Source organism: Anguilla anguilla, chromosome 1 (genome assembly GCF_013347855.1).
Source record: "Anguilla anguilla isolate fAngAng1 chromosome 1, fAngAng1.pri, whole genome shotgun sequence".
NCBI classification, from domain to species: domain Eukaryota; kingdom Metazoa; phylum Chordata; class Actinopteri; order Anguilliformes; family Anguillidae; genus Anguilla; species Anguilla anguilla.
Window position 1 is genome coordinate 26640112 of NC_049201.1, and position 26140 is coordinate 26666251.

The following is a 26140-nucleotide window of genomic DNA, read 5'->3' on the forward strand; positions in this document are numbered from 1 at the left end:
GCGCAGCTGCTTAACACACGGGCCCCGCTGTGGTTCTTTACGCTTCATCTGAATTATTGATCAGAGCGTTAGCCGCACGGCTAATAAGCGCCGGCGATAATGCCACGGGCGACGGCGTGCTGCGGGGAGCTACGGTAAATCTCGTCCCCTCCACGTCGAAAAACCCAAAAAACGGAGGGCGACGAGAAAGAGGGGGAGAAGGACGGCGGCTACATCTCCGAGGCCGAGCGCCGCCCGCGCCCGACCCGAGCGATTTCGGGGGGGGGGGTCTGTGCGGCCGGAACGCTAACGAGATCTTCTCTCGAATTCGCCATTTTTGTTTGAACAAACTTTCGCGTTCTTTAAACGTTGTTTTGTGACGCGCGCCAGGCAGCGAGCTCCGCTTTCTCCTCGGGCGCCTTCCTTTCCCCGAGCGAAGGAAAACATCAGCGTCGCATCCGCCGCTCCTAATCGCGTTCGTTTCCAGACGAGCGTGCTCGCCTCGTCCCGTTCCGATCGCTTCCAGAATTATTCGGCTTTCAAACCAGACCCGCGAACTCGTCGGGGGTGGAAAAAGGTGACAAAGATGCAAACCCCCTTAGGGGGGTCCGGGGGCAAGCCCCTCCCGGAAGAAATTTTTAAAAATATCAGCTTTAAAATGTGGATTTACAGTAGATTTTTAGCATGAGGATATAGGGAAAAACTCACCCTAGAATGAATGTAATCTTACTGCTAATGCCCCCCTTACATTACAAAAGTAATGTAAGGGGGACATCAGTTCAGGGCACTTAAAAAAAAAAAAAAAAAAAAAAAGTCAAGAGAGTGCAGAGCCGGGTCCAAAATTGTATTAAAATGCATTGCATCCACTATACAATAAAGCTGATCAAACAAAACAAAAACTGACAAATCAAATGGAAAACACAGCTTATGTTATATTTTGGTAGAGAGAGAGAGAGAGAAAGAGAGAGAGTTTTTATAGTGGCAATATGGTGTGGCAGGGTGTGTTCTATTACACACATTATTTAACTGACTTGTACTGATAGTTTAACTTAAGGCACATTGGTGGCTGCTGAGCTGAAAATCGAGGCGGCAGAAAACTTCCCCTGATTATTAGTCTTGAATTTCAATCATTTTCCTTGATTAACAAGTCTGCCCACAATCTGAATAATTCAATTGTAGATAAACACGGTTTCCTTCGTCACGCCATGCTATGAAGATCAAATAAATTCAAAATAAATTATAAACTCAAAAATGCCATCTAGCATGTGCTCGTTCAAATGACAAAATCCGCGTATTCCAGAACTTTGCCATGAACATTTTCGGAGTGTGTACGTTTATCCAGTTTTTAATACGCTAATGTCGATTGAAATGTGTACAATTTTGCGATGCAAATAGAATGTTTTTCTCGTCTAAACTAATTGAGGAGAACCGTCTCTATCATATTTAGTAATATGTCATTTCTAATCAAGTACAATAATTAAAAACAAGTTGACACCAGTAATAACGTTAACAGTGTCACCCAGCGAGTGAAGAACACAAACGGCCGTGGTGTAACAGTTGTAACTGATTGTGGCGAGAACCTGCGGTGAAAACGTGATAGGTTAACCACTACCCTCCCTCCCCCCCATTTCAAAAACTCATCGGATGTACACGAATCACACAAATGACCTGTTTTGGATTCAAAGTGGCGAATTTCGCAGAAAAGCGACTAGTTTGCAGGTATGCAAACCCAATCTGCTACTGAGGGCCGACCAGCTGGGTTGGCCATTGCCGCTCTCTTTTTTTATTTTTTCTTCTTGAGAACTTCAGGTGCACGAAACTGCTGTTCGACTAGACTTCAGCAGCGTCCTTTCGAAGGCTACTCCCCTGAGGGTTACACCAGACTTTCAGAAAGCTGAATTTTCAAAATGCAGGCAATAAAAATGTCTTCTTAGTTTGACCAGTTTCATCTGCCTTAAACATTAATGGCTATCTATTATTTATGCAGTTGCTTGAAAATATTTTCACCCATACCATTTATTTTTAATTCTGTGAAGGAGACGTGAATTAAAAAAAAAAAACCAAGACAAACAAACAGCCAAACGTAAACAGAACAGTACTAAAATGGTAAACAAACCCTAGTGGCACAACAGCAATAAGTGTTTTTGCAGAAAACTATGGATTTAACCCAGTTATTTCTTGACAGTGGAGTCAGTACACAAAAATGGAGTACACATACTGATAGGTGCTTGCCTACAACTGGGTATGTTGTGTCTTTTAAATGATAGCACTAACATGCATTCACTTTAGTTTTCACTCAGTGATATTACACTGAATGTTTACTAAACTGACTAGCTTGCAATCTTTAAACATGAAATAGCCTTATGAAGTAGCTAGCTAGCCACCATGCCCTTTTGACGTTAGCTAGACAATGTACAGAATAGGCCGCAAGCACCACCCATCTCCTTGTTTGTACGTTAGTTATACAAGGTAAGTTTGGAGTGGAAGGTTAACATAAAAGCAGTGTCGTGGAAGCTTCCATTTTGGTCTGTTAAGTGGAAAGTTAGTTAGCTTGCCAAGTATTCTGTAATGACGTAGCTAGAAAGGATTGGTAGCCTACAAGTATTATTATAGTGTCATAAATGCAGCCCATATGTTCAACTTTGATCTGATAGGAGTGATTGCTCCGTTTTGTTTTGCACACAGTCAAACCCAAAGAATTGCACAATTTAATATCAGCTTGTGAATCAGCACTGCTGCCGTTGCTTTGGGTGGCTAGAGATCCCATACGTGCTGTGCATTATTATCATTTGGATCACTTCTTTCCAGCCATGCTAGAAAGCAGCACATCTTTTATATCTGCATTTCTTCATTTCATACCAGCGCTGAAAAACTCGGTTTCCCAGTGACCTCTGGAAGCCACAGTGGGGGAGCACCGGCTGCTTTTGTTTACTCACAAATTGAGCCACAATGGAGGGAAGTTGACCTGTTTAATAATACAGACCTAAGCCACAACCTTCTAAGATGTGGCAATTCATTTCTGTCCCCTGCAGCTGACGAGTCTCTGGTCTTAATCCCAAGAACCATATATTCTACTACACTGAAACCTACACTGCAGGGGACATTCATTAAAAATAAAAAAATAATATTTTGAAATATTATACATTTCACACTGCAAGTGCAACATGTTTTTGTCATCCAATGACACTTGTCTGAGGAGGATATTTGAGGGGACTTGGCTATTATGCACTGATTGACCCACTGAAGTGAACTGACACTTGTTTACTGATGTAACTTGGGCCACATATCGGACAGGAGCAAGCCTTTCAATAGTGATGTTAAAACAGAGCCACAATGGAGAGTAGCAAGCCTTTGTTACTAGTGTTAAAATAGAGCCACAATGGACAGGAGCAAGCCTTTGTTACCAATGTTAAAATAGAGCCACAATGGACAGGAGCAAGCCTTTGTTGCTAATGTTAAAATAGAGCCACAATGAACAGGAGCAAGCCTTTGTTTACTGATGTAAAACTAGAGCCACAGTGGAAAGGAGCAAGCCACTGTTTACTGATGTCCAACTGAGCCACTAAGCTCGTCTTTGTTCGCTGATGTTAAGCAAAGTCAAGATGGAGAGAAGCCCAGCGGCTTGTAATCACCCCCGTGTCAACTTCTCAGAATCCATTTCAGATAGAACGCCCTCCCCCCCGGCCTTCCCACTGGTACAGATTCTGGGAACTTCGCTGGATCCCTGTGGAGTTTGTCCTCAGAACATGCAGGATGAGTGAAAATACTCGCGCCTGCGTCCGCCTCCCCGCGAACGAGAAACAAAAAGTGGGCCTTCCTGTCCCCTCCCCCTTCTCTGCCAACTCCTGTTTTCCTGTGCACAACACACTAGCCCCTACTCGGGGGGGAAATGCTCTCCTCAGCCACTCCTATTCAAATCGACCGTACGGCACAGTACACACTAGCCCCAATTCGGGGAAATGCTATTCTCGGACGCTGCCTGCTCCTCTTCGCGCTGAACCTGAACGTGATACATCTACACGCGACGCTCTCCTCAGATCCGGCCCGCTCGTTTCCCTACTCAAACGACGCACAGAGCACGCGAGCGCCTGCCGTCTGCAGAGAAGCAGGCTAATCAGTTCCTACCTGCTGCCTTTCCCTAACCCCGCACACAACACGAACGAGGCCCCAGCCGAGGACGAATCCGGCGGACGCGGAACGATCTTTTCGTAGCACGCGACGGTACGGCGGGAATAACACGGGCCGCTCCGAAGAGTGTAAACGAGGGAGAGAGAGCTCCCAGCAACTCCACCGCTAACTCTGTTTATAGGTAACAGCGCGGTTTCCATGGCCGGCCCCCCCTGCGAAACGTCGCTGCGTTCAGAAGCAGTGGGAGGAGCCGCTCCCAGCGACACCACGAGACATTCGACACCAGCGCTAATATCGCCGAATTTTCGGTTTCACTTCCCCCCCCCTCCCCCCCAGACGGCCTGACAGTCCCTCACGAGGGACTACCGCGCACCCACAAAGTTCAGCCTCCGCATTATGGCGTGCCTCTCCGAGTTGGAGACTATTAGTTGGTGATTAGAGAGAGAGAGAGAGAGAGAGACGGGCTCTTGCGGTGGCAGCCTCCGGCGGTCCATACCGCAGAAAGACGGAACGTTTCTCGAGACCGCAAAAAAAAAGGAAAAAAAAAGGCCCTCGGTAAAAGGCCGCTAACCGTTGCCTAGTAACTACACCATTGCTGCAGTAATCCTCATTTTATACATATTTCCTGTTTCTACTTTTTATTATTTTATTATTTTTTTTTTACTTCAGAGCTACATCTAGAGGATTAAGATTAAATTTAAATTTACAAATCCAATACAGGAGAGGCAAAAGTCTAGTAGGGGAACTTCACGACCGTTTAAAAAGTGCTCCCAAGTCAGGGAGGATATGAACACAGTTCAAATCAGGCTGTCGGGTGGCTCTTCCAGGTAAAGCGCTGGTTCTCAGCACGGTCAGCTGACCTGCAGTTTTGGTATCGAATCCTGAACGCGCCACTGCCAACCGCAGTCAGCGACTCCGGGGTGGCACACAAAAAAATGAGAACATCGTTCCAAAGCTCTCACAACACACAGAATACCAATGAGGCTAAATGAAGCGCACTCTCAACTGAAAGGCAACCGCGCTGGCAATGGGTTTCGCTCGCCTCACTCCGTCTGAGGAGCCCGTTATCCCGCGCGGCACAGCCGACATTTAGGGAAAAGACAAAACCGACAGAGTCGCAAAAAGATATCGAGTGTGCACGCCAGTCTCTCCCCCCCCCAAACAAAATAGCTCGTCACAATTTAGAAGCTGCTTAATTGCACAAAACCGCTGGGGTCTGGAATGCTTAGTGACAGAAATGTTAATTATTCCCAACTAGAACTGCATGCCTCAGCTGGGCTCCTGTAATTCATTACTTAAGCAAGGCCTTGCTCCCTTTCTCTCTCCAACAGGCTTCAGAGTTAACCCTTACGGCACATTAGCGACACAAACACAGAGAAAACCTCACTGTGGAGCGGGGGTAAAAAAAACATGCTACTAAAAACTGCGCGAACAGGAAGAGCGATTGCTGCATAAAAGCGTGTTACTTCTCCCTTCTCTCTCTCTCTCTCTCTCTCTCGCTCTCTCTCTCTCTCTCGCCGAGAAACAAAATAAATCAACATTTCAGTCAAGGTGACCTTTGTCAAGATCGAATCTCGAAAAAGGCCACCTTTCCGGGAAAAAAAGGTCACCTTGATTGAAAGGTCGAACGGCACCAGCCGCGTAACAGAGGAAGAAAGAGGGAAGTCGCGCGCATGTGGCGCGGTAGTCATTCTGTAACCCTTCCGACGGATTCGAGAACGGAACAGAAATTTTACTACTCTCGGGTTTCGCGGCTGTGTGTCGGCAGACCGTTTCACCGAAAAAAAAAAAATTCTAGGCCCGGCCCGTGGTTTAACGTCTATTTCTGTAAAAGCCCCACCGCCCCCCCCCCCCCCCCCCCCCTTAGGGAGCGACCAGTCCGGCGCTAGCGGTTGAATTTCGGCTCACGACGACAAGAGAAGCCGACCCTCTCAGGCTTTAAAAAAAAAACCCCAAAAAACCCTGAACACCGCTGCGAACGCTTGGCCGTCACACACCAATTATCCTCGCGGCCGCTTTTCTGACACCTCCCGCCCGAAACCGTCAATGGGATAGCAAGTCCCCCCGTCAACCCCCCACCCCCCCACCACCACCACCACACAGTTCTCCTGCCGAGAACTGTGTGTCTGAAAGCGGGCCAATGATCGAGCTGACGCACGGACACTTGCAGTCGGTACGAACTCGAACCCTTCACTGTAACTGCCTCTGATGAAGCTCGAGACTTATTTAAGGGAGTCAAAAGGGGAACGCGTTGGCACTGAGGACAAATCATGGCTCCAGTCACACTGAACCAGTGTTCGCTCCTCTCCTTCCTGCTGGGAAGAACATTTCACGTAACCACTGAAGTGCTTGATCAAGCAATCTGGAAACAAATTGCGGGAACCATTAAAAATGATACCCCCACGGTTCCTCACTGCTCCTCATAATGTAATGCGTGTGTGTGTCTGTGTGAAAAAATTTAAAGACCACATAAAATGTTCAGCTTCACAGTTTATGGGTATTTATCTTTATAAAATATAACTTTCATGAACTACTGACCACATTTGATTTTAATTACACACAAAAATGTTATCATTCAGAAGATTGATTCACAGAAAATGACTGACCAAAATACTAAAAATACAGTGTGGTTTCACATTTAATAATGACAAAGTTTCTACCCATAAATAACTAACCAAAATGACAATGTCTCTGCTTAAGACGGGTTCAACAATCTATACTTGGTGGAGTAATCCCTTCTTTAAAAAAAATACTGTGTGGTCACTTAATTTTCCCCAGAGCTGTATATACTGCACATTATATGACTTTTTTGAAGTATAGCTTTGACCTTCTCTCCTGGAGCCCGGATGAATTTAACTGATGTCCTTCACGAGCTCACTACCCACGACTACCTCCAAAGACAGGGGTGACCCCCTCGTTCTCCCCTCACACTCTCCCCCCTTCCTGCCGTGACACGCGGAGACGATGAGAAGTTATGAAATCAAAATGATGGAAGGGGCTGCCCCCTCACGCTCCAGTTACCCTCCTGAAAGATGTCTGGGAGGGTAATAAAAGGCTCACCCCCCCCATCCCCCCTTTTTCGCCGTCTCCTTTGGAGAGCTTAGCCGAAACGTCGAGCCGCGGCCTTCCCCTCGCTTCCGCCCTCCACCGAAGGGCTCGGCTCTCTCTCTTCGCCCGTGAACAGAGGCCGTGTGTCCCTGCCCTCAGAGGGGGTCTCCCGGTACGGTAACAGCATGCCAGCGAACCCCACGGCCTTTTACTGAGGACCTCACAAGCCCCATAAGCTTTAAACAGAAGGCCCCTTTAAACACCATGCCCGAGCCTCATCGATCGACAATGTAACAGAACCGGAGTCAGACCCAGGCAATTAAATGTATTCATTTAACAGACTCTCTTACTAAAAATCAACATACAAAAACAGTGCAGGCAATGAGGCTAGCCTAGGTGAACACCAATATAGATACGGACTCTTTCACACAGTGGACACAAACTCTCCTATAAAACAACGCTATAACAAACACAGTGTATTCACGCATTTCTGAAGTTTGTTTAGTACTGCATCAGGTACGTATATTTAAAGAAAAAAAAGACGAAAAGAAAGGCAATGCACCACATGGTGCCGACGATCGCTACTGCCCTCCAAAAAATACTTCATCATTATCTTCACGATGCATATCGCCCAGTCCAAGTGAAGGGGATGAATTAGCATGACCCAGTAATTAAAAGTACTGCAACATCAGCACGACCGGCGGGTTAAAAACCGGCCAAAGGGGAGCGAAGCTCAGACAGCGCACGCGGGGGGGGGGGGGGGGGGGGGGGGGGGAAACTGGGCTGAACCGAGATGAGAGACCGCGAGTCCTCAGCAGGCAGTTCAAAAATGGCCACAGCGAGAGGCTGATTTTCCGAGAGGACTTCAGGATTGCTCGCTCGCTCGCTCGCTCTCTCGCTCCGTCCGTCTGTCTGTGTCCGTATGGCGGCAGCGTGTCCGCCTCTCCCGTGAAGGACGGGCAGAGGACGAGCGAAATCCGCGGCGGCCGCATCGTCCGTTCGATGGAGCCGGCCCCGCCCACTGTGCGCTCGCCACGCGCTTTTCTCATTCCCCGAGAAGGCAGATGTTATCCAGAAACGGATACGGGCCCCGCCCCGTCGCTTCCATGGAAACGCAGGGGAGAGATCGCAAGGGAGGGAGAGAGAAAAGACACAGACGTCTTTTCTTAGCTCAACGGTTTTTTTTTTTTACCGGAACACTCTAACATTCTAACAACATACGGAGCTAACATTTAATCTGTTTGCCCTGTACCTATAGCTAAAACCACACCAAAATTCTCCACCTGTACATCTACACCCAATACTCCACCTCTACACCGACACCCACTACTCCACATCAAACCTATTCCTCTACACCGACACAGGATTCTCCATCGCAGTGCCTGCACCTCTAATACATAAGCCCAGCACACTCTCCCCTGTGCCACACTGGAAGATGACCCCACAAAAACACTGTCCGCTGTGCTCCCGCACACTATTCTCCTCTGCCGAACCCTTGCGGGGGACTTGTGGCCCGGCTGCCCAACACACTGCGGGAAATATTCACCTGGGAACCCGAGGCCGGGGAAGTTCTGAAGTTTGCTTAACGGAGGTTCAGAAGCCATTTTCATTATTTCTAAAAAATCTCCTTCGAGCTGCGCTGCTCCGGAAAAGGTCAACCAGAACAAAGTGACTCTGACAAGAACGCAACCATCATGCATAGCACTCACAATGTCCAGCAAAAAAAAAAATAAAAAAATAAAAAATGCATTCAAACTGTAATGCCTTCCTTTCTGATTGAAGTTGACCTGGTCACAGGTCTAAGGGGATTTATTCTGACATGAAATTAGTCATTTCTGAGTGACACGCATTAAACCTATTCCCTCTCGTGAAGGGAGGCAGATGTGTGACAAAAACTTACATACTTGGCATGAAATTACCTTTAGGGACCTTGATCTCGGAGGGAGAGGGCGAGGCAGGGAAAAAGGGAGAGAGGAGAGAGGAGCGAAGAAAGGAATTGAAGGGAAAATGTACGGAAAAGAACGAGAGAGAGAGAGAGAGAGAGAAGGAGAGAGATAATACAGACTTTGGTACCATTTACACAATAAAGGCAGTTACCATCTGGTCTAAATTATATTGCTGTGTGATTTTGTTATAGGGGAGCAGGGTCAGCAGAGCTGCACCATATGGGATAAGCACCCAACAGCCCTGCCTGCACAAATCTGCAGATACACTGTAGATATCCCAGCACAAATAAAACACTAAAAAACAAACACAGGGCTGAGCGCATCCAGTTTCCCTCCAGAATAAAATAGTCAAATTACCCAAAAAAAAAAAAAAAACCGGTCAAAAATATATAAGTAATATCCTCGTGCATTATTTATATAATTATTATTTATTGAAGCGTTGCTTCAGTTAGACAGACATACTGTGTGTCTGAAATGAAGGCCCTCACGTCGTGCCCTTTCAGGACGGGTGACCCGTGGCCAAAACACATCTCCCTTGAAAAGCTGGGCTCTCAAGAAGATTCACCTGCTCACGCGTGCGCGCGCGCGCGCAGGGCTACAGCGTCCAAACGATTTTTACATACATAGAAAATGTAGCCTATTCATTCAGCATGTTGGCTGCTGATGGAGGGGAGGGAAAGAGAGAAAGGGGGAGAAAGGGAGGGAGGGAGAGAGGAGAGGAGTGAATGTGGGCTGACAGGTAACTGCTCCGCATAAAAAGCGAGCACACAAGGACCCCACATCTACACACTCACCCAGGGTACCAGAGGGATGAAGACCCATTCAAAGTTTGTAAATAGCAATGACGACTAACGAAGATACGTGCGCATTTTGGCAACAGAACAATTTTGGAAGCAGGCTGAGTGACTACGTGAAGCAGTTAAACTTCAAAGGCTGGGCAAGTTATCCTGGTAAACTTACCCTACCAACCGGTGAATATATTCCAGATCCCTATGGCATAACTGACTGGGGCGCTGCCAGATTGGGATAGCAAGCAGAGCAACTTTGGTAATGTTGATTACACCGAGGTGTTTTTGCAAACAAAACACATTTTTACAATACAAGGATAGATAGTATTCATGTTTTTGTGCTGCTGATTTTGGCCTACAGTTCCCTCCACAAGTAGTGGCATGCCAAATGAAAATGCTATCACTGCTATTATTATTTGTATGGATTTAAACTTGAATTTCAGGGACGTGAGTGCTGGGCACTTGTGCCCAGTAGAACTTTAAGTCTAGCAACACAAAATGGTTCCCTGATTAGTGGCCAGATACATACATGTATTTAGTTGAGAAACCTAGGATATATACACATACACAGCCTTAAATGCAACAGTCGGACATTTCCTGTGTTTGCATAGTTGAGAAAAAGATGTTTTATGTACCAACTCCCTCCCTGTCTCACACACTTCCATAACTGCAAATTCGTACTTCCGTTGCCAAAATGCGCGCACGTGCTTTTGATGACGTAGTCATGGTGTGAGGGTCTACTGGTCAGTATCGGTACTTATCTGTAAATATCATCGAATATATTATCCTCACCCACTCCACCTACTGCAAGGTCAAGCCAGCCTGGTGGGATGGAGATTTCAGAGCGCTCTCTAATCATCACGACTGACAATCTTCCCATTCAGAAATCAAAAAGGTAAATAAAGCACTCCATGTTGGCAATTAGCCGCTAATTAGCATGAAGTAATTATCTTCATCAATCTCGAGATGCATTATCTAAAATAAATTCGGAGGTCAGGGCTTGTCTTGCCATTAAATAGCTATCATAAGCGCAGAACTCCCACTTCAAATGCTAAAGTTCCTTCTTGACTGTTGCAGCTCAGCAGCCACTTAATTTAAAAGGAGACGGGGAGCCAGGTGGAAGTATACAGTCCTACTTCCTGGTCCCCGGATTGAAAAGCTCCTGTTGGTTCCTGGGCACCGTCCAACGGCGATCGGCGAAAAGCCGTATTCCGGTCTGAAAGCCATCTCTCATTTTCGAAACAACCACCGACGGTTGCCAGGGCGATTTCTGCTGACACGGCCTCGAGAAAATCACGCCGAATCTCAGAAAAAAAAAAAAAAAAAAACTCCCAGAGCTCACCTACCAGCGCTCATTAGACTCATCTTCCATCTGCCATCATCTCCCTAACCCCCCCCCCCCCCCCCTCCGCCCTCCCCCCGCCCCCCCCGCCCCCCCCCCCGCTTTGGGAATGAGGCTCTTCAGTCCCCGGGGAGCCGGAGGCCGAGACTGAGCCTTAATGAACGCTGGAGGATTCGAGTGTTTACGCTTCTGCCACCTCGAACCACGCGCGCGCGGCTCAGGCTCACGCGTACGCGCCGTCCCTCAAAGCCGAGCACAGCCCTCCGTCGCGGCGCCTCCCGTCTTGCCTGCCAAACAGAGGCCGCCGTAAAAAACAAAAACAAAACGAATGAGTTCGTACGTTAATTATCCTTTTCGTTCCCGAGCGTCGGAGCGCGCGCGGCTCGTGCTGTGTTTTGGTGAGGCGCACGGTATCTGCAGATTTCGCGGGATCCGGCTGGCGTGGCACGGCTCTGTGAAGGGCATCCTCCAGGAAGACAGCCAGAATCATTTTTTCTTTAAATCAAGTTTAACGGTTCACTCATCCTGCCCACAGCAATACGCCCAATAAATCATTTGTGGTTATCACTGTAAGCACACACACACAAACACAAACATATTGGCCTATATGGGTGTGTGTGTCTCCATATATATATATATATATATATTCTTGCTACACTCGTAGCAAGTTGCTTGTTGGTTGCTTACAAGACTTAGGCTGGCTAGTGCTTAGCTTAGCTAATGTGCCATCTTTATCATGCTAATTTTGATATACAGACATCACCTGCTTAAAATGTTCTCTTTCACAATTCATTGGTAGAGCACAACAAAAACAAGTGTTGGTACTGGTACAAGTACTAATACAGGGCTGGGCATCCACACTGTTGACAGGGGCCATCAAACATCAGATTGCAACAACAGACAAAAATGAGAATCTTGATCCCAGTGTATTCCAGAATCTGTATACACTGTCACACTTTGTTTCTCGCATTTGGCAATAGGCCAAAAAAAATGCATAGGCTATGTTAAGGTTGACATTTTACCATCCAAAACTGCTGAAAAGTGCGTAAAGCACTAAAAACAGAAGAACTCACGGAAATGGCAAAATATACGTTGCAGAATCCGTGGCACCTGAGACTTCCGTTACAAACGCCCAGCCTATAACCAGTATATCCCACTTTGAAATAATTTACTAATACAGGCATTCCGAGACAGACACTGGCACTAGTTTCACCAGTCACCAAAACAGGAAGTGAAGTTGTTGATCTTAACCAATAAAATGCAGTGCAAGCAGCAACCTCTTTGAGACGGACCGGAGAGTGGTTGTCTGGTCCATACCAGGGTTTGATTACAGTGTCCACACCACCCCAAACAAACTGCAGAAAGGCGGTAAACGCCCCAGGGTTTGATTCAAATGGACTAAACAAGGCTGGTGTGAATGCACCCTTAGTTAGTCCAGACAATGAGGGCGCTCGAGTTTAGTGGTGCTATCTGGAATTATTTGGTTCCATTATCCTGAGGCTCATGGGTATTGTAGTTTTGAACTACAGTACTGAGAAATACTGAACTAACACAAAACATTATTTCTCCTAAACAATGCTGAAATATTCCTAACTGAAGGCCATAGCATCAATCTAACATCACGTTTCTTAATTCAGAAGACTCCCGGGATTCTCCGTTGCGTAATACTGTGGTTATTGCGAAGATTAAAGTCTACAATCTGGAGAATCAGCATCGAAAAACTCTTCTAGAATCCTCAGCCCCACCCACGTTTCCACTCTATAAATCACTGTGATCATCACAGTAAACTGAAAAATTTACATGAAAAATGAATAAATCATAAATGCAACCACACACTCGCTTCACTGAGAAAAATGTTACTGATAAGAGCAGGATGGATGCATAATTGTTGGCAAACAGATGGCCTAATTCTGGTATATGTGTACATTCAGCACTACTGAAGTTGTCCGTTGAGTATTTGAATCAGTCTCATCTGCACAAGCCACCTTAATTAAAAGGCTGCATGGGGTCAACAACATCATAACTGAATCACCGAGTCAGAGTCTACCCATGTCATTGTGTCTGACTCTTCCTCCGTCAATCTGCATCAAACCGAGACTCGAGTGTGTCAGCGATTTGCACCCGTATCCAAAATTACACGCCGCATCTTCTCACTACACCCCTTATTTTCTTCCTTTCGAAATCTTCAAAACAACCTGCTTTCTGCTCTGTCCCCTCAGTGCTTTCTCAACACCACTGAATCATATTTAATAGTACGCTCTGAACGAGCCTCCGTATCATCCCCCGACAGATTACAAGAAAAATAAGTTAATATAACGTACACATTTTTTATTTTTATTCTTCATCCTTTTTCCAATAAAGCACACAAGAGAGGGCTAACTCCAGGATATACTGCGCGCCGTGTATTACGGCGTATGAAAATTACAAACGATAATGGGGGCCACGACAGGCGCATTTCTGCAATAATGTCAGTGATTTCCACTTAGATTACTACAACAGCTAACACTTCAAGCGTGACATTGAGGGAGAGAAAGAACATGCAGATCATCACGTCTATATTTAAGCAAACAAACAGGATGTAGCCTAACAGCAGTCATGCCAGTAAGGCAACCCGCTAGTAACTTTGTTGTGCAAGGGGCCAAACTGCTTCCTAGCTGATAGCCTTACATTAACTTACTTAGGCCTAAAAATGTATATACTTATAAGACAACACAATTAACATTTTTTTACTCAATATCCATTTATACAACCAGATATGTACTGACGCAATACAGGTTTAGTCAGTTACTTAAAAGAACAATACACAGGCACTGACCCACCAAACCTGTGAAATGTTCACCAAAACTGAAGGCAAAGGCTCATAGTAAATCACTGAGCTTAATTCATTTGATTTTACACAACTGGTCGGGCATCAATTTGTGTAATATTTCATATTTATAGCTACTGTATAGAACCATTGAGTTGTCGTATAAAACCAGAAATGTGAAAAGAAGCAGCAACAGAGGACTGGCATTATTAAATAGTGCATTAGTGCATCTTTGAGTTCATCTCAAAGATGCACTAATTTTGTTTACAGTCTGGGAATAGCCAGGTATTCTCATTCTCATGTGCACTCATAACTCTCTCCTCTAAGGGGCACTGGCATAAAACACCCCCAACCTCCCCCCCCCCCCCCCCCCCCCCCCCCCCCCCCCCCCACCTCCCCGCCCATGTTTTACTAGAACCCTGAAATTACATTTTCACATTTTAACACTTTGTTTGTGTAGGCGACTCGAGTCCTTTTGGAGGGCTTTGATCCCAGCGACGGAGCGTGGAAATCACTCCGCGCCGCAACAGTACCCGCACAAGCGCTTCCTGTTTGATTCCGTCCGCCCGCCCCTTTGCGCTGCATGCCAATTGTCACGCGCATTAGTGTGCTCCTTGTTGAAACCAGCCCATTTTATTGGTCGGTTTGTTTCTCAGAAGCAATCTCTGGTCTGCGCACCCTGCTTTGGTCAAGCCTATCCCTGATTTGTAGCCCCTGGCTCAGAAATACGGCCATTTTGTTTCAGCTATTTCCATGTTCTGTTAAGTGGCCTGCCTTGCTGGGAGTTCCACACTGATGCCTCCATTTAAAAGCAATTGTGAATGAATCCGCTGCTCAGTGCCTGAATGTTTGACACTGATCAAAGAGAATAAAATGACAGCAGATTGAATTCCCTCTGCAATTGATTTTGCACTGCAAGTATCCATCAATCAACTCTGTGTATGATATTCCTTTGACAGTGAAGGTGTCTGCAACTACGGGTGCCTGCCAAGATCAAGAAGCACTCCGTGAGAATGACACCTCTGAGAAGATGGGGCTCGGCAACTGATGCCGCCCCCAAGATGGAAACCAGCAAGGACACCATGCCCAGGGATCAATCAACGTTCAAAGCACCACTTCCTGTTTTCTTCGTCTGTGGCAGGGCACGCCGCACCTGGGAGATTAACTTCTAAATCTTCCTTCAATCATTGTCTCGTGCTAAATCCGACCCCCGCGGGCATGGAGGCCACGCTTTTCAGCTTCCCCAGCGGAGGGGAAGGACTCTTCGCCTATTAGGGCTAATAACACGGACAATTCATCTACGCTGAAGCACTGGCAAAATTGTCCAACTCCATACAACAGCTGACAACAGTGTGTCCCGCTGAAGCAATGGATTTCAGTGTGTTGATGCACCCCGTGGTCAGTTATCGAATTATGACAGCGCTAGTGCTGAGGGGCGACAGCCAGCCGCTCTGTTGCGTGGGGAGCGGTCATACGCGGTCCTCTCCCATAGCACACGTGTATAGTTCTGTACGTCCTCTGCAGTGTCGCTTGACCGGGGCGCAGCCAGACCTCCCCTGTGGTACACAACACAGCTAGGCAATCACTGAATTTAAAAATAGCAAAACATTTTTTGCACCCAACTGGGGCCTCACCATGGCCAATTTCCATCCTAATTTGGAGTGTCCAATTCGCTATTCTGCGACTGCGTTCGTGTGCGATCCAGTGCCGATTCTGGAGGGCGTAGTCGTCCGCGGTCCTCTTCAGAGGCAAGTGGTGTCGTCAGCATTTTTCAGACTGTAGCCCACAACCGAACTTGCACAGAACGGAGTCAATAGGAAGTAGATTCACTGCATTTGACAGCTTGCTGACAGTGTACGGTAACTCCGCCCACACAAGGTGTAATGAAGAGCTGCTCTCTCAACACTACAGTGTACTCCCTTTTTACACAGAAAGGTCGCAAGGTGGTAAGATGCCAATGTGGTGCTGGTACATTTATCGGTGTGAATGGGCAATGCCAGCACCATACCAACGAAACTGCACCTCGCAACTGACTAACTGTTTTGCTACACTGAAATACCTCTCCCTCAGCTGCACAACTGAGTACCTGACTGATAATTAATCCCAGTTAAGTAGAAGGACCTGTGTTAATTCAATACAAAGGGCTCGAGCCTCGGTTACTTAGATTAAAACAAAGCCACCTAGCTTCTGATCAGCTTACCGATGGCAACGGAGATCTACGGTGACAGATTTTTGTCCCGAGGATTCGCACACGGCGGAAGACAACGAGTAATCTCACCCTGTACCCATGACTCAGAAGACCCGTTTCCATGCAAAAGTAATTCTGGCGAGGGGGTGAGTGGGTTTACATTTAAATAATTTATTTAGTCGGAGAAAAAAGAAATGCCTACCGCGCCTCACGCTTCGACTATCTGTCTCCACCTCAACAGTGAATGATGCGCAATATCCACTTTCTTTGTCAATTACAGTAATTGTCTATTGTAGTAATTGCCTATAAGCAGATGTCAGCATGCACGTAGTTTAAGCGCAGTGGTGAAAGCAACTTCACCCCCCCCCCCCCCCCCCCCCCCCCCCCCCCACACCCCCACCCCTAAAATTCATTTTTTTTTTAGAGAAGTAACCATTAAAAGAATTAATCAACTTTACATGCCAGCTGACAATATGAGGCCTTTCAATAAAGACTAGACTGCTCGGAAATTGTGACATTTTAAGAAAGAAAGGAACTTTCAAAAAACTCTCTTCTAATTATGCGCAGTTACATTATCATACATCTAAAACAGCTCCACACAATGGTCATGGTTGACATCCACTGGCATGTTAGTTACGGTCTGGGGAAATGAACATACATACATCTGTTTCCTCTTGTGCAACAGGCACTGGAGACAAAACAGTCCAGTTGGGTGGCCCAGGGCCTGGCCTTGCACTAAATCAGCCATGCTTCCTCAGGGCTAACGTTTAAGGAACGTTCGATGTTTCGAAGGATTTAACATGTTAAACGTGAAAATTTACAGAAAGGGTGAAAATGCGCGTGTACATGTTTGTGTGTGTGTGCGTGTGTGTGTGTATGTCTGTGTGTGGGTTTGAAGCAGCGCTAGGTGGTCGCACTGTATCTCAAAATGAACAGTACCTACTGTAACTGCTTCCTGCAAGGTCGAAGGGATGAGACAAAGACAAAGCCAAGACAAGACGAGACAAAGCTCCTTTTCAGTTCTGAGCCACATTTTCCGCATCCTGTCCTGGTGTTAAGTTCCCCTGAGAGCAGGACGGCGAGCGCGGTTAAGTAGGGACCCGGGGGGCACGGCGCTCAGAGTCTGTCCGGTGTGACATTACAGCTCCCCGCTCTTATGTCACACCTACTTAGCGCACTTAAACACAGGCCCGGCCCACTGGTGAATGAGCCCCACTCAAGACCTCGCGTCCTGGGTAACCGGAGTGGCCGACAGAGCGGTCACTGGCTTGCTGACTGACTGACCTACCGTGGGGCTGTCTTACTGGTCCCCGGTTTTCTATCCAGACAGTCTAAATGACTGACTCCCTGTCTGCCTGTCTGTCTGCCTGACAGAGCAATCACTAACTCATTTACTGGCTGACCGACCTGTTTGCCTTGCTGAATGTCTGTCTGAATGTGTGTCTTTTAATTCAGACTCTACCTCCACCAGCCTCTCCTTCTCTGCCTATCTGACTGAATAATTGATCTGTCCGCCTTAACCATTTTTGTAAGTAATAAACTAAGATCAGTGACCTCACTTCCCTACAGCTCATGCACTACGCGGTCAAAAGTATGTGGAGACCTCACATCCAACATCTCATCCAAAATCATATGATTTAATATGGAGTTAGTCCACCCTTCGCTGTTATAATGACCTCTACTCTTCTGGGAAGGCTTTATACTAGATGTTGGATCATTGCTGCAGGGATTTGCTTCCATTCAGCCAGAGGGGCATTAGTGAGGTCAAGCACTGTTTGGGCGATTAGGCCTGGCTCGCAGTTGGCTTTCCAATTGATCCCAAAGGTGTCGGACGGGGTTGAGGTCAGGGCTCCTTGCAGGCAAGTCAAGTTCATCCACACCGTTCTTGACAAAACTTTGTTGTGTGCCCGGGGGCGTTGTCATGCTGAAACAGGAAAGGGCCTTCCTCAAGGAAGGCCCTTTCCTGTTGGGACGCACAGAATCATCTAGAACGTGATTGTATGCTGTAGCATTACGATTTGCCTTCACTGGAACTAAGAGGCCTAGCCCAAACCATGCAAGACAGCCCCAGACCAAACGGTGTCCAGATATTTTTGGTCATATAGTGCATGTGCCCGTAGACCCGGCTATTAGCTAAAGGTTCACAGAACCCTTACCAACAGCGGGCACTGAGCGGCTACCAGCAGCGTTGGTCACAGACGCCGCTGTTGTAAATGTTTACAGGAGAGCGACAGGGCGAGGGGCCTGTATGTGGAATAATGCGTTCGTTGTGAACAATGACGTGAGCGGGGAGAGGCCGGCGACCGGGGACTTGGACGCGGCGACACAAACAGCGTCTACTTTGAGGAGGGGAAAACCGAGAGGAGGAGGGAAGCGTGCGACGGCCCCCCGAGGCCGACAATAGCCTCACAGACGCGGCGCGGTTCTCATGGCATCACCCCGCGAGCAGGGCGGGGGCGTGCCCCGGTCACAATCGGCTCATTAGGATCACTGTGTTAGGTCACTGTGTGTTGTCATTGTGCATTCGAGCACCTGCCCCCCACCACCCCCCCCAAAAGATCAAGGCACGGACTGCCTCCGAAACCCCACCAAATGTAAAAATAAGACGACTAAATCAACGAGCACAACAGATGCGAGAAAGACATTCCAGAAATGATTCTGGGTCCACCTATGATTTGAATCTCCTGGTACCACAAAGCCCTGTTGCCACCTCCGAAAAATACAAATAACAATAAACAAAGAAGAAAACAGAGATGAGAAACGCTAACTGAAAATGCTTTTTCGCCACAGCCTGAGACAAACCAACATCAACTTCTCAAACTGTCTGTAGGCATTTTGTTTACTGTGTAAAGCTAGTCTTCCTGCCTCTTTCATTTCGCAGGAGCGTGCAGAAACAGAGTGAGAAGAAGGGGGGAGGGAGGAGAGAAACGGTATTTTGACTGCTCTGGTTTGGCCTCGTCTCTTATGTTGATTCTTACACCGAAGATTTTTGTCATAAACAGACACCCAAATCCTCTCGGTTTCGCTCAGCCTAACTGCGAGGTGGCTTTTAGCTGGGGATTTAATGACTGAAGGACAATCGCAAACAAAACTGAAATCATACAAACCTTCGCGAAGAGCTGTCAAGGAGTCCTGGGTGTACTCAACAGTGCGGTATGTCTGAGGGAAAAGGAAAAAGAAGAAATTAACTCCCTGCTCGGGCACGTAGGATGACGGGGAGAGTACCATTACCACAAGGACCTCACAATGGAGAGGAAACGTTTTTTGCGATAACTGCAGACATTTTAGATTTTTCATCAATTTGTAATTTATTTCCGTACAAAACCACACAGATAAGAATTGGGAACGTGTTAATGTTTTGGCTTCATTATGCCATATCACAACGTTGGTCCCTGGGTTTACTCCACAATTGTCCTTCATTTTTGGCTGAGAGCTTAATGCAATTGCTCATTCAATTCTGGGTAAATGAAGGCTTGTGTTCTCCCAGATTGACAAAGGAACGCATGATGTAATGATATGACATGCTCGCAAATGCAATCAGGCATTCCAAACAACAAGATAAGGAAAAATGGAGAGTAAAAAGATTATAAATCTAGATCTAAAAATGTACATAGATATCTTTCTACAGAAATTGCACACGGCTGCTAGTGCTAATGACAAGATAAACTTCTATACTCCTACTGCCAGTACTATATTGAAAAATGTACCAATTTCAGGCTTTCAATTATTAATAATAAGAAATATTTCAGTGTTATAATGAACTGTTTACTGAAGAGGAACAATAATGTGCATACTCGCAAATGATAATGTGTCATTCATATTACTGATATAAAACAACTGAAATATAAATAAACAAAAAGAAAACAAAGCCAAATATTGTACAAACATACTGCAATCCATCCTCTCAAAATACACCACACATAACAGGGATTCAGGAGATTATATTGACACGCTGGAAATGACCGGAGACCGTAATTTACACTGGACTTTGAAAAAATCCACCATTATTCTCATAACAGAGCTGTGAGAATATTAGAGACAAAATGGTTTGAACAGACAGGTCAGTGTATATTTCTACGAACATATTCTTCCGAGCCAAAACAGGCGGTTACGGATGGCAGCACTGCAATGACATCATCGAGGGGTGACCGTTTCACATAGGCCTACCTGCGAACAGGTGAGGGCTTCTAGATCAAAACCTGAATAACACGTACCCGTATGGCTACGTACTCTATAAATACTCAAATATTTATGTTGGTTCAGGTATGTTCAGGGAAACATCCAAGACTACTGAAAATAAGACCAGGGGAACAAAAGAGTGCTATTAAATGAAACGATGACACATCAGCGGTAGCCATACAATTCCAGGAGAAATCTCACCAAGCGGCAAGCTGGAGGTACATGGGCATAGAACAGGTGGGTCAAACGAATTTGTTTTGGATTCAAATACTTTTCTACGCTTTGCTGATCTTGTCTGGTGTATTGGAACCAATGAAACACTCTCAAAAAGTGTGAACTCTGCCTTCTAGTCATATTGGCAGGCTCAATTACACCAGGCAAGATCAATAGAGCACAGAAAAGTATTCAAATCCAAAACAAATACGTATTTAACCCAGGTCTGGCATAGAAAATGCCCTTGGCCTTCAGAGGAAATTTAGAAAAGAAACTTCCCCAAAGGGATGCCTACTGGCAGTACACATTGGCATTGCATTTACACTTCTGAACGAATGAGCATTATGAAATCACATCATTTATCAGTTAACCAGAACTATGAAATAAGAAGTAGGCTAATTAAAAAAGAAATATATATAGCTGAGGAAGGCTTGACTGGATATATTTAAGCCAAATAAAGATATATAAACATATAACTCATACTACCTTCTTTATATTTGAAAGTCAGCACACCAAACCAAGAACAGTTTTGCGAAAGGACCTAATGTGTCTTAATATAGGCTACTGGAAATAAAGACTAAAACACACACACACTTCTGGAAATGTATGTTGACATCTTTCAAGAATAAACACACACAAAGTGCCAATGGCAAGATACGACAATCAAGTAATAAAACACACCACATCGCCAATGCTATAATGAAAAATGTCCCCCTTTCAGGGTTTAAATAATTAATAATAAGCAATATTTCAAACAAATGAGCAGTTTTATAATTAAATGTTTACTGAAGAGGAACACAATCAGTTACAGGTAGCGAGAGTGCGTAATTATTTATATAAAAACTAAAATATAAAAAAGGAAAAAACCGAATGGCGTTGCAAACGAATTGCAATCTGTCCTCTCAAAATCGCGACTAGTGTAGTATCAGAGAGAAATATGGCGACCTGACGCGGTTTTGTCATCCAATTTTGGTCGCAGCATTTCCTCAGGGTGGAGGTGGCAGGGGGGGAGGGTTGTTTTTGCGAAACCGTGCTCCCAGTTGGTTTGTTTATTTCTTCGCTTCCTGCACTGCACACCCCGGGGGGGGGGGGCCCTGTGGCGCCCTGGCGGGGCTCCTGACGAAGCCGGCGGCTCGGTTTCCCGCTCCCGCCGCCTCTAGCGCAGGGCCTCCTGGGCCAGACGCGCCTACGGCCGGGTCGGAAGTCCCTCCCGGGTTAAGGCGGGCTCAGAGGCCAGTCTTCGCCGAAACGCGCTATCCGCGCACCTCACGTTCCAGTGGTTAGCGGTCTGCCGATTCCGGCCCGCCGCCACCGGAGAAGTGTTACATTCCATTGATTTTAGAGAGCCTCGCGCCGCCTCGACTCTCCACCGCCGCCGCGTTTAATTATTTGTTGTTCGCTGAACTATTTTATGTTGTACAGCGCTACGATGTGCTGTATAGCATTGCTTTCAGGTTGTGCTACGCTATATTTCGCTGTCATGTTAAACGGTGTTGCCCCGTGATGTATAGGGCTGTTTTGTGCAAGGCTGCACTTTGTGAACTCTGGTGCGCGGGGCTGTGGTTCAGCCCTATATTAGCCTGTCAAGAACAGGGCAGCGCTGTGCTTTGCTATGCTGTGCTGTACTGTGCTGTGCTCCTCCGTATGCTGTCGCCGGCGGCATCCCCTGGCAGGCAGATAGCGGTTTGCCATCTACACGCTTCAGAGATATCACCACAGCTCGGGGTCTCGGGGTCTGGTGGGGGGGGTGAAACTGATGATCCAGGAAATAGCCGATGGTGGGATTAGTGGATAACATGCTACCTTAAATACGAGGTGTTGGAGGGCATTTACAATCGGAAAATAAATAAACGTGGTATTCCTCTACAGACCACCACCAACATCACCCCATATCCAGCTGGAAACTAGCAAGTGTATGTTTTAATTAGCACCGCAATTAGCATTTTCAAAAATGTGTTATAAGGTTCTCAATGACAGAATGAAAAGTGTACTATATACTTTTGACAGGGAAGTAATCACTTTTAAAAAGTGATTTTTATCTCCTCCAGGCAACTAGCTGGTCAGCATTCCCCTTTAAAAAACCTGAGCCTTTTCCTGTCTGATTTACAGTTTATGACTGAGTTTGTTGTTGTCACGCCTTCTAGCTGAATATTCATGAACCTTGTTCGGGCTCATCCAATCAGATTACAGTGCATGCTGAGGAAGGTACATTTCATTTTATAGACTCAAGTCTATAGCTGTGACTATGTGCCCAGCAGCCCTGTAGCATTTCAGCACCGGCGAAATCCAATCAGGCGAATCCCCCGAAATCCCTGCCAATCCTCTAAGCAAAACGGAAATCCCCTCAGCGACAATCCTGACACACCAGCTGACCCTGTGCACCTATGGTAACAAACTGTAACAACACAGAGGGCAGTGTGGTAGAGTCCTGCATTCACAACTTTGCCAAATAAATCCAGACGGTCCTGGAATTCAGCATTTAACTGCCATTAAAATAGATTCCATAACCTGGATACAGACAGTCTTAAACTGATTGTGGATTAAGTGCATTTATTTTGGCAATATTTACCAGCATGGCTGCTTTAAATTAATCTAGCTGGTACACATTCACTGCCTTTATATTTGCTGCTTGCTACACAGCTTTAAAATACCATTAAAACTACCCCATAGTAGAGTCAAAGTCTAATTCAGACTAACAGAGAGTAGTCTTTGTTCTGAAAATGAAGACAAACTTCATCTCTTAAGTGTGATCATTTTGCCAACATCTGTCTCTGTGATGGTCTATAACTGTCCGTACAGTTGCTACACACTGTTGTGCCAAATATACAAGTTAGTTTGCATTATGATGGTTAAGGAGCAGCTGGAAACTAGTTAATTGACAGCACCTGCTCAATTAACAAAGTGGCAGTTGTGAATTTCCATGCAGTAGCAACACAGCGGAAGACTGAAACTGGATTTAATGGTGTGCACATTTAGTTTAGTACCCAATGCTACAGGAACTGGCAATTTATTGGCCAGGGCACTGTTGAAAGAGAGATTTCAATTTAATGGCACTCACATGAATAAATAAAGGATGAATACAAAGGTCCATTTATGTTGTTATAACTTCATCAATTTTGTCCCTTTAGGCTAAATGATTTGTTATAATCAATTAATATACTTACAACAGTAAATGTTAATGTTACAGTTCAGTGTTAAATCAACTGTTACAGAGCACATATGGTCCCCATTGGACTCATATGTACTCTGTTAAGAGTTGAATTAACACTGGACATTTTACTGTATAAGTAGGTTATCCCACAGGTAAGAACAGCTGGAGTAGAGTATTTAACCTATGATGATGAAGTTGTTTTGATGAAGGGAAGTTTGCTTGCAGGCATGGTCAGAATGTGCAAATCTTTCCAGGTTTCGGTTTGCCAAATTGCAAAATGTAGCTTTCTGTAAATAGGCTGTAGCTACTAAGCAAACTGTGCTCGTCTTCACTTTTGTTCTGTAGAATTCTGGCTTGTTTGTTTTTGAACTGAAGGAACTATACCTCTTATTATCAACATTGGCAGCTTTCGCTTGGACTGGCCAAACTAGCAAAATGGCCACTGATTTTCACATACCTGTATAGTATTGAAGAGGCACCTGGTATTGTAGCTGCCTTTCCAAAAAGCTTACAAACATCGTAACAGCGACGAGTATTAACCAAACAATGTACTTATCGTGCGTCAGGTCAGCTCAGATGTAGGCCCCACGAGATGCCCCGCCAACCCCTCCACCTCCTCCCACCCCCTCCTGCACACTCCTCCCGGGACTGCCAGGGACGGTGGGGAGGGGTGGGGCTCAACAGGAGAAGGGCACTTTGAAACAGAGACATGCATTCGCTCTTGATTGGAGGCGCCTTTGAGACCGAGAGTTGTGTTCCAAGCAGGGTTCCAGCCATTCAAATGTTGTAATGCAGACAACTGGTTATGAGCAATATGAAACTATTAACAATCCCTTTCCTGGAAGGTGAGCATTTGAGTTTGAGACAAGGAAATGCTAGAGAACAGGTACAAAAGAGAACACAAGAATTGCTGAAGCATTAAGGTCACTCAGGTTTGGGGATTGACCTATCAGCATGCAGCTGAGGGTGGACCCCAGACTCCAAGCAAAACAGAGTCAGCCATCTTCTCTCTATCATTCTATCCATCTTCAGGGCCTCAATTCCACATTCATATCATTTTATTACATATTAAAATTCTTACAGAAAGAATCCGCTGCAAAGCACTTTATGACAGCCTGACAGTAAATGGTGCAAAACAAAATACAGAGTGATTGATTGCATCGGTTTCTCACAGTAAATGTTCTCAAAAAGTCGCTCTACCTTGGTGTGGGCCACACCTTGTGAAAGGTTCCCTTACACAGCACGTTTTTACTCACAAATCACCTCCAGCAAACGCAATTTGAATGTGTTTGATTCAAACAGGAATAAATCAAGTCTAATGAAGTATGTTTAGCACCAAGCATTTTACTGTGTAGGGAAATAACTTTCTGTGATTCGCTGGCATTGTATTCTCGCGCTGCATTGCCAAAGCTTAAAACAAGCAATATCAACCAATAAAAGCATTCATATATAGTACGATGTATAGAATAGCATAATAAAAAGATAAAATGGCACGGGTTCAAAATAACCAGCTAGGCTACACTGTGGCAATATATGCTTCAAAAAATGTTCTCATCTGAGATGGTCATGAGCAAATCTCTTCAGTAAAAAATGGATAAAACCAGTTTCAGAAGCAGAAATTGGTTCAGACCAAATTACATCTTATGCACCATCAGCCATTTGGCTGTCAAGGCTTATGGCTGAGCCTGAAGTGAATCTTGTCCTTTTATAAAGTCATACATTCAGTTCAGTTCAATTCAATTCAACTTTATTTGTATAGGCTAGCGCTTTTAAACGAGACACTGTCACAAAGACGCTTTGCAGTGGAAATACAAAAGAAAATTGGGCACAAAAACCCAATTTACACCCAAATACATGTATGCGACATTTTCAATGCAAAGTGTCAGAGTCAGAGACCGATAAATCAAGCATGTGGCTGTACCTTTCGGTATAGGAGGCGTGCAGATTTGAGCAATGGATTTAATATGAATGTAAGAAAATGCAGAAGAATGAAAGTAACAAGGGATGATAGAGGAGGGTGCATCTGAGACCATGCAAAATGAAAAGCATGTTTCTAGTCTTTGTGCCTTCAGGAAGTTTATATTTGAGAGGTGTCAAAAATGCAAAAGGTAGAGTGGTCATGGGTTACAGGATGCGGTTATTAGCTTTCAGTTTCTACTGAGGCAGGGCCGTTAGCGATTACACCCAATCAGAATGTGCAGACATTTGTCTTCTAATCTCAGAGCCTTGTTGGGTCTGGCCCATAGTCAACTGCCAATGTGTTTCTCACAAACCGGTGCAACAAACCTCATATGTCAAGTTGGGGGTGGACAATGTCAGGAGTCATATGAGGGGGGGGGAAATGGTCGGGCTGGGGGGAAAAAACAAAGAAC

General features: G+C 45.7%; 1 long non-coding RNA gene across 1 annotated transcript in view; it reads right to left on the reverse strand.

Moving 5' to 3' along the window:
• Nucleotides 1-6407: 6407 nt before the first annotated feature.
• LOC118211617 overlaps nucleotides 6408-26140 on the reverse strand; it is a 31059-nt gene continuing 11326 nt past the window's right edge. Inside the window, exons 2-3 of the long non-coding RNA XR_004762040.1 lie at nucleotides 19333-19384; nucleotides 6408-6419 (exon numbers count right to left, since the gene is read on the reverse strand). This is a non-coding gene — a long non-coding RNA (uncharacterized LOC118211617). The remainder of the gene's footprint in view (nucleotides 6420-19332; nucleotides 19385-26140) is intronic.